At 40.9% G+C, this 12,484-nt stretch overlaps 1 protein-coding gene and 1 long non-coding RNA gene across 7 annotated transcripts in view; one reads left to right on the top strand and one right to left on the bottom strand.

Moving 5' to 3' along the window:
• The window catches only part of PDE4B (phosphodiesterase 4B), a 552,844-nt gene that overhangs the window by 165,238 nt on the left and 375,122 nt on the right, over nucleotides 1-12,484 (bottom strand).
• LOC102162258 overlaps nucleotides 1-12,484 on the top strand; it is a 114,241-nt gene that overhangs the window by 68,335 nt on the left and 33,422 nt on the right. The window contains exon 6 of one of the 4 annotated variants that reach the window (XR_002345463.1): nucleotides 2,572-3,948. The exons of the other annotated variants lie outside the window; for them this stretch is intronic. This is a non-coding gene — a long non-coding RNA (uncharacterized LOC102162258). Of the gene's footprint in view, nucleotides 1-2,571; nucleotides 3,949-12,484 lie in introns of those variants that run through there. 4 annotated transcript variants of the gene reach the window in all.

Below are 12,484 nucleotides of genomic sequence, written 5' to 3' on the forward strand. Positions count from 1 at the left end.
ATGACTTAGGAAAACATATGTGATATATTTAACTCTAAATCACATAATCTATAAGACAGTTTGAATTCTGCACACCTCATAGTGTTGCTAAATAGGTTAAGTGTTGGTTAATATGTTTTACTTTTGTATAAAAAATAAAGTACACTGGATTTATTTTTTGGGTGGCCAAGCATGTATTTCCCTCTTAACAATATCTTTTATTTTATTAAAGTATAATTGATTTATAATGTTGTGCCAATTTCTGCTGCATAGCAAAGTGACCCAGTCATGCATATACATTCCCTTTCTTATATTCCATCACAGTCTGTTCCAAGAGCCTGGATATAGTTCTCTGTGCTTAAGAATATTTTAATTTACTCTTAAGCAATTCTGTCTTCCTCATTAGAGAAAGTTTACGTAACAATCAGAGGTCCTATATGTTAGGTTTGTCCCAGAAAAAACAAGACTTAGCTCTAGGCTCTCACCTAGCTCCTGGAGAGATATGACTAAGACATGACTAAGTCTTCCCCAAATCATGTGACCCAATCTTAAAGACTACCCCACTACCCAGGAGAATGTCTAAACTTTTCTTCATATCCTACTAACAATTCTCCCAAACGGATTGGTCTGTTCCTTTTTCACCCTATTTACGTAGTTTGTTGAAAGTACACAGATTGGTCTGTTCCTTTTCATCCTATTTACGTAAGAAATGGCCAATCAGCTTCTGCACAGAAACCCCCTTTCTTGGCTCCCACATATAACCTCCCTTCTTGAGCAGGTTGACTGCTGACCTCCCTTTGTGAGTCAACCCAGCAGCATAACCCGCTGATAAAGTCCTTTATGCCTGAACTCAGGTCTCAACCTTTCAGCCAACCTTACGCTATATAACTAGCTAAACAAGAGGCCCCATGCTTGGGGTTTAAATCTCAGCAGAGGGACAAAGAAGCTAATAATGGGAGAGTTCCTTTTCATCCTGGTGGGGTGGACTTTCTCTGATGGTTCTGTCTGGGAGGCCCTCTAGGACCTCCTGCTTCTTTCTTCCAGGGCTGCCTTCCTTCTTGCCTATTTTCCGGGCTGGCTCTTCAGGCTTCCAACTGTTGTAGGAGCTCCCAATACCTTTTCAACCAAATCCCATTAGTTTTAGTTAGTCAAAATCAATATGTTGTAAGAAGCCAAAGAATGGAGTGACTGTTGTGGCTCAGTAATAAGGAACCTAACTAGTATCCATGAGGACATGAGTTCGATCCCTGGCCTTTCTCAGTGGGTTAAGGATCTGGCGCTGCCACGAGCTGCAGTGTACTTGCAGACACAGCTTGGATCCTCTGAGCCTGGGAATTTCCATATGTCGCAGGTGTGGACCTAAAAAGAAAAAAAAAAAAAAAAAAGAAATGAAAAGAAAGAAACCAAAGAACCCTAACTGATATATTACTACATATTATATAAATGTTGTTATTGATACTACCACTACTAATAGCAGTAAAAACAACATGTTTACCACTATAGACAGAAATAGCCAAGGCTTAATTGGAAAAAATAAATGAAGAGATCGAGTTCATATCATTCCCTGGAGTCCTGGCAACATTTTCAATTTATTCTCCTTTAAGGGCTATCAATCCCAATCAATGTCATCACCCATCTCCAGAAGGCTCTCGGCAACAATTTTAAGACACCTTTCTAAAGCTGTAAATTTGCCAAAGCAGTCACAGTAAATCCAAGTCTATGCCATTAAGAAATAGTAGCACAGGGCAAGGCATTTTAAGAATGTGAGTGGGGAGGGATAAATCAGATAAAAAGATAAATGAGCAACCTGAAAAAGCAATGACTCAAAAAAAGGGAGCATCCATTCTAATTTATAATGCAAAAGGCTCCGCTGTCATCATCCGTCTTAGACTGCAACAGCACACAAAGCTTCTTTGCAAATTCAATAACCAGTTTGGATAACTAATATCCACATTAAAACCCCTCAAACTTCATCGTGCATGAAGAGGATGCTGACATCCCAGGCTCCTGAATGTCTCCCACTTTATCCCCTGGAACTTAAGGAGAGGCAATTTGGAAATTATAAAATATTTTCTCTCTCTAATGGATGGGAAGTGAGGCTAAGAGAAAAGAATGTGAACAAAGAAGTACTGAATATAAATCTAAGTTATAATACTTTGAAATAGAAGGAGATCAAAAACATGCTTATTATCAGCTATTCTGCTTCTTCTGCGGGCTTTTTGGCTGCTTGGTCTCAGACCACCTCCAAGACTCCAGGCATTCCTTGCTTCATTCCTTTTACTTCATTTTGTCCTGTCTTTAGGTAGCTTTTGACATCCCTTGTGAATTCCCCTCCCTAAAGTAGCTTGGAGAATGTAGCTTCCTCAGTCCCCAATTCTATGTGGCCTTGGAAGATAAGCAGACAGATCTTTCTAGTTTTAAGCGTTTTGATGCTAATTATGCTATAGAAAATAACAAAGAATCACAAAAGTAATAAGCTGGAGACATGATAAAGGTTTCCAGAATTGCACAAAATATGTGGGTCTCTGGCCTTTCATTTCCAAGCCCTGGTGACTGGAAGTCCTATTGCACTCTTGCTCTCTGATTCTGCAGTGAAGGATGAGTCCATGGCCATTCCTAGCCTTTGTCTGATGATGCTTCTCCACAAGGCCATGCAGAAGCCTTCCTCAAGAGCAGTCTTCTTGCCAGGGCTTGATCTGAAGATTCCAAGCATCACTTTCATGAAGGTATAAATTTTGGCAAATGGAAATGAGACCATTAAGGAGAATCCTTTTTTGGGGGGGGTGGGGGGTAATCTGATCCCTCTGTTGCACTGCCAGATGCAGCCACGCCTCTTCAAATGTCACCACCCAACCCAGATCATCAAAACAGCTTTAGACCTTTTTAGGCCTCTTCCAATTTTTTGGGAAGTCAAATCCAAGGTAAAGCAGGGATGAAGGAAAGGCTAATACTGTGCTTTGTGACTTTCTCTGGATTTCAGTTTTTTTCTATGACTTGGTCTTCACCACTAAAGGCAGAATTAGAGGCAGCAGAGTTGGGGATCACAACTGAAACCACAACTTGGGGAAATGCTTTCCAAGAGCAGTGCTTTGTGTCAACTATAAAATCTCTCTCTAGGGTGGCTAACTGACCAGCTTCAACCTGAGAAAACTTCTAAGGCAGCAAGTGAAAGCAACCGATCCTTAGCAGCAGCCAATAGAATGAGAAAAGAACCATGCCACTTACCTTATGATATATCACATGTCCACTAGGACTTGTGACCAACCCCTGCTATTATGCTTCCCATGCCATTGGACCATATTCTGGGGGAAACCATTGTTAGAAAAAAAATCTTCTAGTAATTTATCTTTCCTGGGCCTCTACATAACTAAGCTCCCCCCTTGTGGGAATGGGACTCCTACACGTTAGCAGTCCCTAAGTGAGAGGCAATCTGACTTTATTTACTCAATCTGAGAGGATAGAAATACTTGTGGTATTAAATGCTGTTGGTAGAAATGGTGCATATTAGTAAATGCAATGAGAGCATGATTTTTCTATAAAAAACATAATAGAACCCATGGTTAAAACCAAATGAAGCAGACTGTCTTAAAAATGGCTATTTCTTTTGATTTGTATTTCATTTTCTGTTCTTTTTTATTTTAATGAATTTTAGTTTTTCCATTTTAGTTGGTTTACAGTGTTCTGTCAATTTCTACTGTACAGCAAAGTGACCCAGTCACACATACACACACACACACATTCTTTTTCTTACATTATCCTCCATCATGCTCCATACTAAGTGTCTAGATATAGTTCCCTGTGCTATACAGCAGGAGCAGCATCTCATTCCTTTCCACTCCAAACACAAGAGTTTGCATCTATTAACTCCAGACTCCCAGTCCACCCCACTCCTTCCCCCTCCCCCTTGACAATCCCAAGTCTGTTCTCCAAGTCCATGAGTTTCTTTTCTGTGAAAAGGTTCATTTGTGCCTTATGTCAGATTCCAGATATACGTGATATCATATGGTATTTGGCTTTCTCTTTCTGACTTACTTCACTTAGTATGAGAGTCTCTAATTCCATCCATGTTGCTGCAAATGGCATTATTTTGTTAAGAGAGCTATTTCTATTCCTAACACTTCATGTAACCAAACCACCAAAATTTCCTTAATGCTATCAAATACTAGACCCTTCACTAGGTTCAAAGAGTGTGAAGATGAGGAAATAGCATCTCTGCTTATAAGAACATCACTTTCTAGTGGTAGACTAATACCTGCACAGGCTCTAACAGAAGATTTTCTCAGAGACCACAGCATTTCTGAAGGATAGGGAAGCAATCACACAGGGGTCACAGAAATATTAAAATTTGTTGAGCTGGAGGTAGGGTGGTCAACACTGATACTGAAAAGGATTGATTGTCTAGAAGTATGACTTTTTAGCAAAAGTAATTGAGACCATTAAGGAGAAGAAACAGATATAATCATTCAGCCAGCAGTGTGGCTAGTGAGTCATCTTCCTAGCTCCCTCCTCTGTACTTTCCAGACAGTTGAGAAAGAGACAGAAAAAGAGAGGCCAGTAAATGCCTGTCCTAATGACTCTGCCCTTGGACTTGACTGTGTTCTTTCTCTCTTTGCATCTGAGAGCTCAGTGGACCCTGACATGCGGTGTCCTGGCTTCTGGTTAGTCCTCCAACTCATAGTTAGGAGCTACTGAATCACCCTGCATTTTCCATGCACTGGAGAGTAATTCTACTATCTGTTTGCACCCAGCTGCCTTACAGAGGCGTTCAGTGGGTTATAACCAGGCCACTGCTGCTTCCCTAGTGTTCTTCCTGCCTTTAGTTTCTCTCCCATCAATTCATCTGATATAATGTTGGCAGCTTAATCTTTCCATAATCCACTTCTAACTAAGCCACTCCCATCCTCTACATCCTTTAATGTGTTCCCATCGCCTGTCATAATCCTCACCAGCTAACAAAAGCACTCAGTGATCTGGCCTCAAACTACTTCTCCAGTTGCTTTTTTAAAAATTTTTTTAATTTTAACTTTAATTTTTTTGTCTTTTCTTCTTACCTTAACCCCAGCAATGACACATAGAATTTCTCCAATCCCATGTGTACACTCAGCTTCCTGCCTCTGGATTTTGCCTATTTATCCTCTTGCTTGCAAAGCGCTTTTTCTCCCACCCTTTGAAATCCCAGCTACATCCAAGCCTCTTTTCAAATGCTGCCTCCAGAAAGTTTTCTTATGATATCTCAAATATACTCTATAAGTTACATGCCTAATAGCCTCTAAATTAATTCAAGAAATATGTGTGTGTGGTATTATTATTCATCACACTTAGGATGACCATTAAGAAATCTACTGTTTAACAGGAGCAGGGAATATAAAGAGTTAATAACATCTATTTATTCAGCAAATATGATTGCTGTTTCTACTAGATTCCAGACACACACAAAACTATTTTCTGGAGGTTTAAGGGCAATTTCCTCCTTCTTATATATATATTTTTTTCCTTATCTGGGTCAGAGTAGAAGAAATATATACCATTTTCTGTGTAGAGGTGGAAACACACTGTTCAATTTTTTAGCCTCGTCATTGGTTGCAATTTTGGGGAAAAAAATGTACCATGACAATTTGAGGATGAGGGTGTAATTTAGAAACAGAAGAGAAAGAAAATAGAATCAGAGAGATAGCCTGTCATAAATTTAGGTCTGGAAAAATCCAATGATCTCCCAAATTAGCTGAAACCTGCTAACTTGAGAAATTAGAAACATCCTCTTTTTCCTGATCTTCCAGAAACTATACCTAGTTTTTACTACGTATAGTTGAATTGCTAGTGGAAACATGGCCAGCACCCTTCTCCCTGTGCTGTGTTTACACAATGCAGGAAGATCAATTACAGACCCACAGACTTTCAGAGAATTGGATTGGATCTTAGCAATCAGGAGTGACCCAGTGGCTGTCTACTTGCATTCTGTGGAGAGCTCTGTGGCTGAATCCAGGTGGGGTTAAGATCCAGGAAAATACTTAACAGGATTCTAGGCATCTACACTCCAGGCTTCATCCAGAGATCTATAATTTTATTAATTTTTTGTTTAAGGTTCTTCACTTTTTCTCCCATCCTTGAAATCCCAGCTATCATCCCAGTGCTTAAAACAGATTGAAACTACTAATCTAGGCCATTTCTTTGATTTTTTCCAGTGAAAAACCTGAGGCTCAGAGAGTTAATGCAACTTACTTAAGGGCACACAAAGGCTGTGACAGAGCAGTTCTCAATAACCTAATGTACATTTCCTCATTTTGGAATATTCCCCAAAGGAGTCGAGAGAAGGAATTAATGGCTAGCTGGCTGGCTGGATAGCTGGTGGATGCATGGATGGATGGATGGATAAATGATTGAGTGAATGTTCAAATGCATGTGCACAGTTGACAACAAAAGGAAACAGCCTCACATGACCTTCAAAAATGAACAAGGTTGAACTGATCCAGAGTAAATGTGAACATTGGAGTTCCTGTTGTGGTGCAGCGGAAACAAATCCAGCTGGGAACCATGAGGTTGCGGGTTCAATCCCTGGCCTTGCTCAGTGGGTTAAGGATCTGGCATTGCCGTGAGCTGTGGTGTAGGTCGCAGACATGGCTCGGATCCCACGTAGGCCAGCAGCTACAGCTCCGATTAGGCCCCTAGCCTGGGAACCTCCATATGCTGCAGGAAGTGGCCTTAGAAAAGGCAAAAAGACAAAAAAATAAAAATTTTAAAAAAACCCATGAACATCAATGACACATGTGGGCAAGACCTAGAGAGAGTAAACTAAGACCTTGACAAACCACTGCTTTCCTCCTCTTCTACTTAATGTCTTGCCTTATTTTTCACATTGAAAGAATAAACCTGATGCAAATGAAGCAGATAGGATGGAGAAGAGAGGTTTTTTCTTTTTTCTTTTCTTTTCTTTTTTTAATTTTTAGGCCTGCACCTGTGACATATGGAAGTTCCTGGGCTAGGAGTCTAATTGGAACTGCAATTGGCTGAATCGTTAACCCACTGAGCGAAAGGAAAGTAATTTAAGTTCAAGGATTTTATTCAATCTCGAAAGCAAGGGAAGTGGTGGCTGGGGCTGCATCTAAGGCCATGACTTGTCCTCAGTTCCTCTTGTTGTTCACTGAGACTGAGGCTGAGGTTGGGAACATGCAGTCCAGAGAGCCACAGTTTCAAATCCCAAAAGAACTGGGCAAATTAATGACTTTACTACCTCCAAAATGAACTCTTCCAAATAGCCTCCTCTCTCCTGTGGCTAAAATAAGTTGTTTCAGTATGCCCTTTCCTTCTGCATATCATGCACTGACTAGTTGGGAAAGAAACATGTCAAACTGAGTCCCCAGCTAATAGTTGACTATGTTTTAAAACATTTTCAGGCATGTCTTAAAAAAGCAGGCTCACAGCCAAATAGCATCGCCTTCTCTGATAATAAAGTATGCTTTTGTTAAAAGTAACATAGTGTAGGAGTTCCCGTCATGGTGCAGGGGAAACAAATCCGACTAGGAACCATGAGGTTGCCGGTTTGATCCCTGGCCTTGCTCAGTGGGTTAAAGATCCAGCATTGCCGTGAGCTATGGTGTAGGTTGCAGACACAGCTTGGATCTGGCATTGCTGTGGCTGTGGCATAGGCCGGCAGCTGTTGCTCCAATTAGAACCCTAGCCTGGGAACCTGCACATGCTACAGATGCAGCCCTAAAAAACAAAACAAAACAAAAATTTTTTAATTAAAATTTTTTAAAAAAAGTAACGTACTATGTCTAAAGACTAACTTGCTAGATGGACGTAAACCCATGAAAAACATGTAAACAATTCAGACCTCTAGTTGAATTCAAGCATCATACTTGAATACCGTGGTATCACTTTATGACACTAGCGTCACCTCTTTACAGCAAAATGTCAACTCTGGGAGTGGGGGTGGATATAGTAAGAATGATGCTTTTTAATTACTTTCTTGAAATACGCTTTTGAACATTTCCTTTGCTGTGACACTGGAATAACATCCCGGACAGGCCCCAGAGCTTGGCGAGTAGTTTTAGAAGTGTAATTCATGCTATTTCCAAACTTCTATTTCACCTCAAATGTTGTGTTTTGCCCTCTTCATTGCTGGTTAGGCATCCAACCTTTATGCTTTCCCTCCTCCTCCCTCCCACCCCAGCACCTTAGGAGACAGGGCACAGAGTCTGCTTCTGGGTCAACTCTTTACTGCTTGTTCCAAGACCTACGTCCTCTGCAGTTAGGGGAGATGCGGGGAAGAATAGGGAAGGCAGAGATAATCTTAGGTAACCGGGCACTTATTGGTTCAGGGGAGCGCTCCTTGGTTTCTCTCTGGTCCGTGCTGGTGAGCTGGTTTCCATGCAGATGAGCTCTCCCGGCATTTGTTCAGCCTTGACTCAATCTTCTATCTCTTAAAACTCCTGCAGAGAGAGGCTATCGTATTGGTTTTCAGCCTCAGAAGGAATCTATGCCCTTGCACAGCTTTGGGTAGAATGTTCTATCACTTGACCAGCAGCAACCTGGCCAGCTTACTGCTCCCACCTCCTCTTGTTTCCACATTAGCTATCTTCATGTGGAGTCTAAAGTGACTAGAGAACTAACACTTCTTCCTCTTTCTAGTAGAGCAGGACCAGAAACCCAGCCCAGGATACTTTGCATTGTGATAGTACAGCCTCTCTCATATCCTTCCTGGCATCTCCCAGCCCCAGGATTTTGTCCCACATACCATGCTAGAAAAATCACGTTCTTCACTGACTGGTAAAGCGCTGCCTCTAGAGTGAAAATATCTGCAGATACCAGCTCAAACTATAACCTTTCCATGCCTGTGTTTCCCACGACCTGTAATTTGATGAGATCTCTGAGACCTTTTTTGTTTGCATCTTTAGATACGGCCTATTCTGAGTTTCCACCTCCTGGGCTCTGCCTACTTGTCAAAACTCCCCATTACCTCGGGCTAAACTTCCCTCACCCATCACAGCACGTTTCAACTGCCTGTTACCAAAAAGTCTAGACTTTCTCCTTTCATCCTTATCCACTGCTGTTCACTCTCTAACCTCTACCTCAGCTCAGGTACTGTTCTGTTCCAGGAGGTGGCCTAATTCTTGCTCCTTCCCTCCCACTGTTATTTACTTCTTCAAGCCTGGCCATGTGATGAGAGAAGGTCACTTTTAACTTCATTTAGTTAGGATCGGGCTGCCCTACCCAGTTGAGATTATTTTGGATCTTGAGTTTAACATAACACCTTGTAGTTATTTGTCCCAAATTTAGAGTGATGTCCTAATTTGTTAATGGATTTTGGAATTACCCAGATCTAAGCTTGAATCCTGGTTCTGCTACATGTGACTTGGAGGGAACCATCTCTCTGATTACAGATTCTTGATTGGTAAAATGTAATGAAGATTATGTTTAGATTAAGCAAGGCATATCTCATTAGATCTAAGACAGGACTGATTTTAAGATATATTTATGGGCTGTTACTATTTAAGAGAAATGTGTATCTTAGAGTTGATGTGATAACATATGTAAACCCTTTCAGCCTAATACCTGAACAAGAGTAAATGCCCAGTAGAACAGAATTCATTTCCTCTTCCTCGACTCTGTGATTTCCTTTTATTCTGTTGTCTCTTTCCTTTTCAAACATCAATCAAAATTATTAAAAAGAAAAGAAAGTAGGGGATGAATAAAAGATCCAATGATTCTTTCGATTTCTCCTTTTGCCTAAACAGAAGCTTTTTTTTTTTTTTTTTTTCCACTTAAAGCCTAAACATATTGCTGATTCCAGAAGTACAGTTTCCTGGAGAAAAATGGTTGTTTGGTTTTTGGAGTTAGGGGACATTTCACAGACCAGGAATAAAATAGTTTTTCACTTAGGAAAAAGGAGATGTTGAGAGTTCCCATCTTGGCTCTGCAGAAACAAATCTGACTAGTACCTAGGAGGATACAGATTCAATCCCAGGCCTCGCTCAGTGGGTTAAGGATCTGGCACTGTCCTGAGCTGTGGTGTAGGTTGCAGATGTGGCTTGGATCTGGTCTTGCTGTGGCTGAGGTGTAGGCTGGCTGTAGCTCCTAATCGACCCCTCGCCTGGGAATCTTCATAGGCCACAAAGTGCAGCCTTAAAAAAAAAAAAAAAAAGAAAGAAAGAAAAGAAAAGGAAAGGAAAGGAAAGGAAAGGAAAGGAAAGGAAAGGAAAGGAAAAGGAAAAGGAAAGGAAAGGAAAGGAAAAGGAGAGGTTGTTTAGCTTTCATTGTATAATCCCCAAGACCACCGTTTATTTCTTGCCACAGGTATGTTAGGGTAACATTTTCATTCTTTTTTAATATAGCAGCACTATTTTTGCCCATCTGTACTGTAAGCAGAAAGGGCTGTAAAGACAAAGACGAGATGGTGGAGAAATTTTGGTCATGATCATTAGTTCAAACTTTTCTCCTAAATGCAGTGGGGGAGCATGGAAAGGTCTTATGTAGCTAAGAATGAGAAAATCAGATCATCGCATTTACATTTCTGGCAATGTGCTGAATTGAATGAATGAAAGCAGAGGTGCCTCAGCTCTACTCTGGAGTCCAAAGCCATAAAGTTCTTTCATCCAGGGTAAATGCCTGGAGGAGGAGCAAGGGACCCAGAGCAAATTAACACCCCAGCAAGTCCAGGCACACAAGTGGGGCCCATTATGAAGGAAGAAAAAAACTTGACTTTGCTATATACAGTTGTGTATTGCTTACCAATTCGCGTTTCAGAGAGAAGATTCTAAAAGGACAAAAAGCATAAACTATGCTAGGTCAGTTTGAAGCCTATTATTCTGCCGTTTACGGTGCTTAGGTGAGGTGGCTATAAAAATGGAAATGCTTGGAGTTCCCATCATGGCTCAGTGGTTAACGAATCTGACTAGGAACAAGGAGGTTGCGGGTTCAATCCCTGGCCTCGCTCAGCGGGTTAGGGATCTGGCGTTGCCGTGAGCTGTGGTGTAGGTCATAGACATGGCTGGGATCCGGAGTTGCTGTGGCTCTGGCGTCGGCTGGCAGCAACAGCTCCGATTTGACCCATAGCCTGGGAACCTCCACATGCCACAGGAGCAGCTCTAGAAAAGGCAAAAAGACAAAAAATAAAAATAAAAAAATTTTAAAAATTAAAAAAATAAAAATGGAAATGATGCTCGAAGGCAGTCAAAAGGTACAGGGTTCCTGTTATAAATAAGAGAAATATGTACTGGGCATGTAATGTACAGCAGGGTAACTACAGTTAACACTGCTGTATGATATATTTAAAATTGCTGAGAGAGTAGATCCTAAACATTTTCATCATGAGGAAACTTTTTTCTCTCTTTTTTTGTAGCTACGTGAGGTGATAAAAATTAGCTAATATTCATATGGTAATCATTTTGCAATATATGCACGTCAAGTCATTATGCTGTATGCTTTCAAATTAAACAGGGCTAGGTATAAATTATATCTCTTTTATGTATCTATATAAAGCTAAAAGAAAAAGTAAAAACAGAAATGCCACAGGTTTGTAGCAAGGGTCTAGGAATTGAGACAGCTCATGGAACACCTGGAGACCATGTCTGGGCACCAAAAGTGCTATTTGCAAACTTCATGGGCATTTTAGGGTATACTCTGAAAGGGATTTTTGGACCAGTGATTTCAGCTGGAAGGCCATACCTAGAAAGGATTTCCTGGGGAGGACGGCAAAATCTCTCTGAATAAGAAAAAAGCCAAAGTTCCTTGGTCCTTTCTTAGGACACTAACTTATGTTTGGTGGATAAGGTTGTGCCACTAAAATGTATCTCGTTCAGTCTGCAGGAGCCTTCTACAGCTTCTGCTGAAAGGAGGTTTCCTTTAAAGAGTTCAATAATGCACAATGAAATAGTGTCCACAGGAAAACAGGCTAATTAATTACATGGTCTCTGGGGCTGAAATAATGGGCAGAGCCAAATAAGGCCCTTACTGGTTTAACTGGAAATGACAACAACAATGAAAACCCATGTCTGGAAAACAAATCTTGACTGAGTCACCACCAAGAAAGAGGAACAAAGCTTCAGGGGCCTCCATAGACTTTGGAGGCAATATATACAACATGACGGTGCTCTGTCTAGACCCACAGACCAGTGACTTGAAAGCTTCTAGCTCTGAGAAAGGTCCAGATCAAGAGAAGGCCTTCCTGCTGTGCTGTGCTGTGCTGAGATGAGCTGCAGTGCATGAAGCCTGCCACTTGCTGCTTCTTATTGAGCTTATCTAATGATGCTGTCAGTGTCTATGTAAACGAGGAGGGTGTATGGAGTTTACAACATGTCTCAGAAATTGTCCCATAATGATGGAAATCTCCAGGATTTGTGTTAACTCAACAAATATTTAATGAGCGCCTAATGGGCCAGGAACTGTTCTAGGTGCTTGTAATAGGCAGTAAACATGAAGGAAATGATGTGAAGGAATAACATTCTAGTGGAGAGAGAAGAAAATAAAAAATAAAAATTATAAGCAGTAAATTTTATAGTCTATTGAA

Source organism: Sus scrofa, chromosome 6, assembly GCF_000003025.6.
Source record: "Sus scrofa isolate TJ Tabasco breed Duroc chromosome 6, Sscrofa11.1, whole genome shotgun sequence".
NCBI lineage: Eukaryota > Metazoa > Chordata > Mammalia > Artiodactyla > Suidae > Sus > Sus scrofa.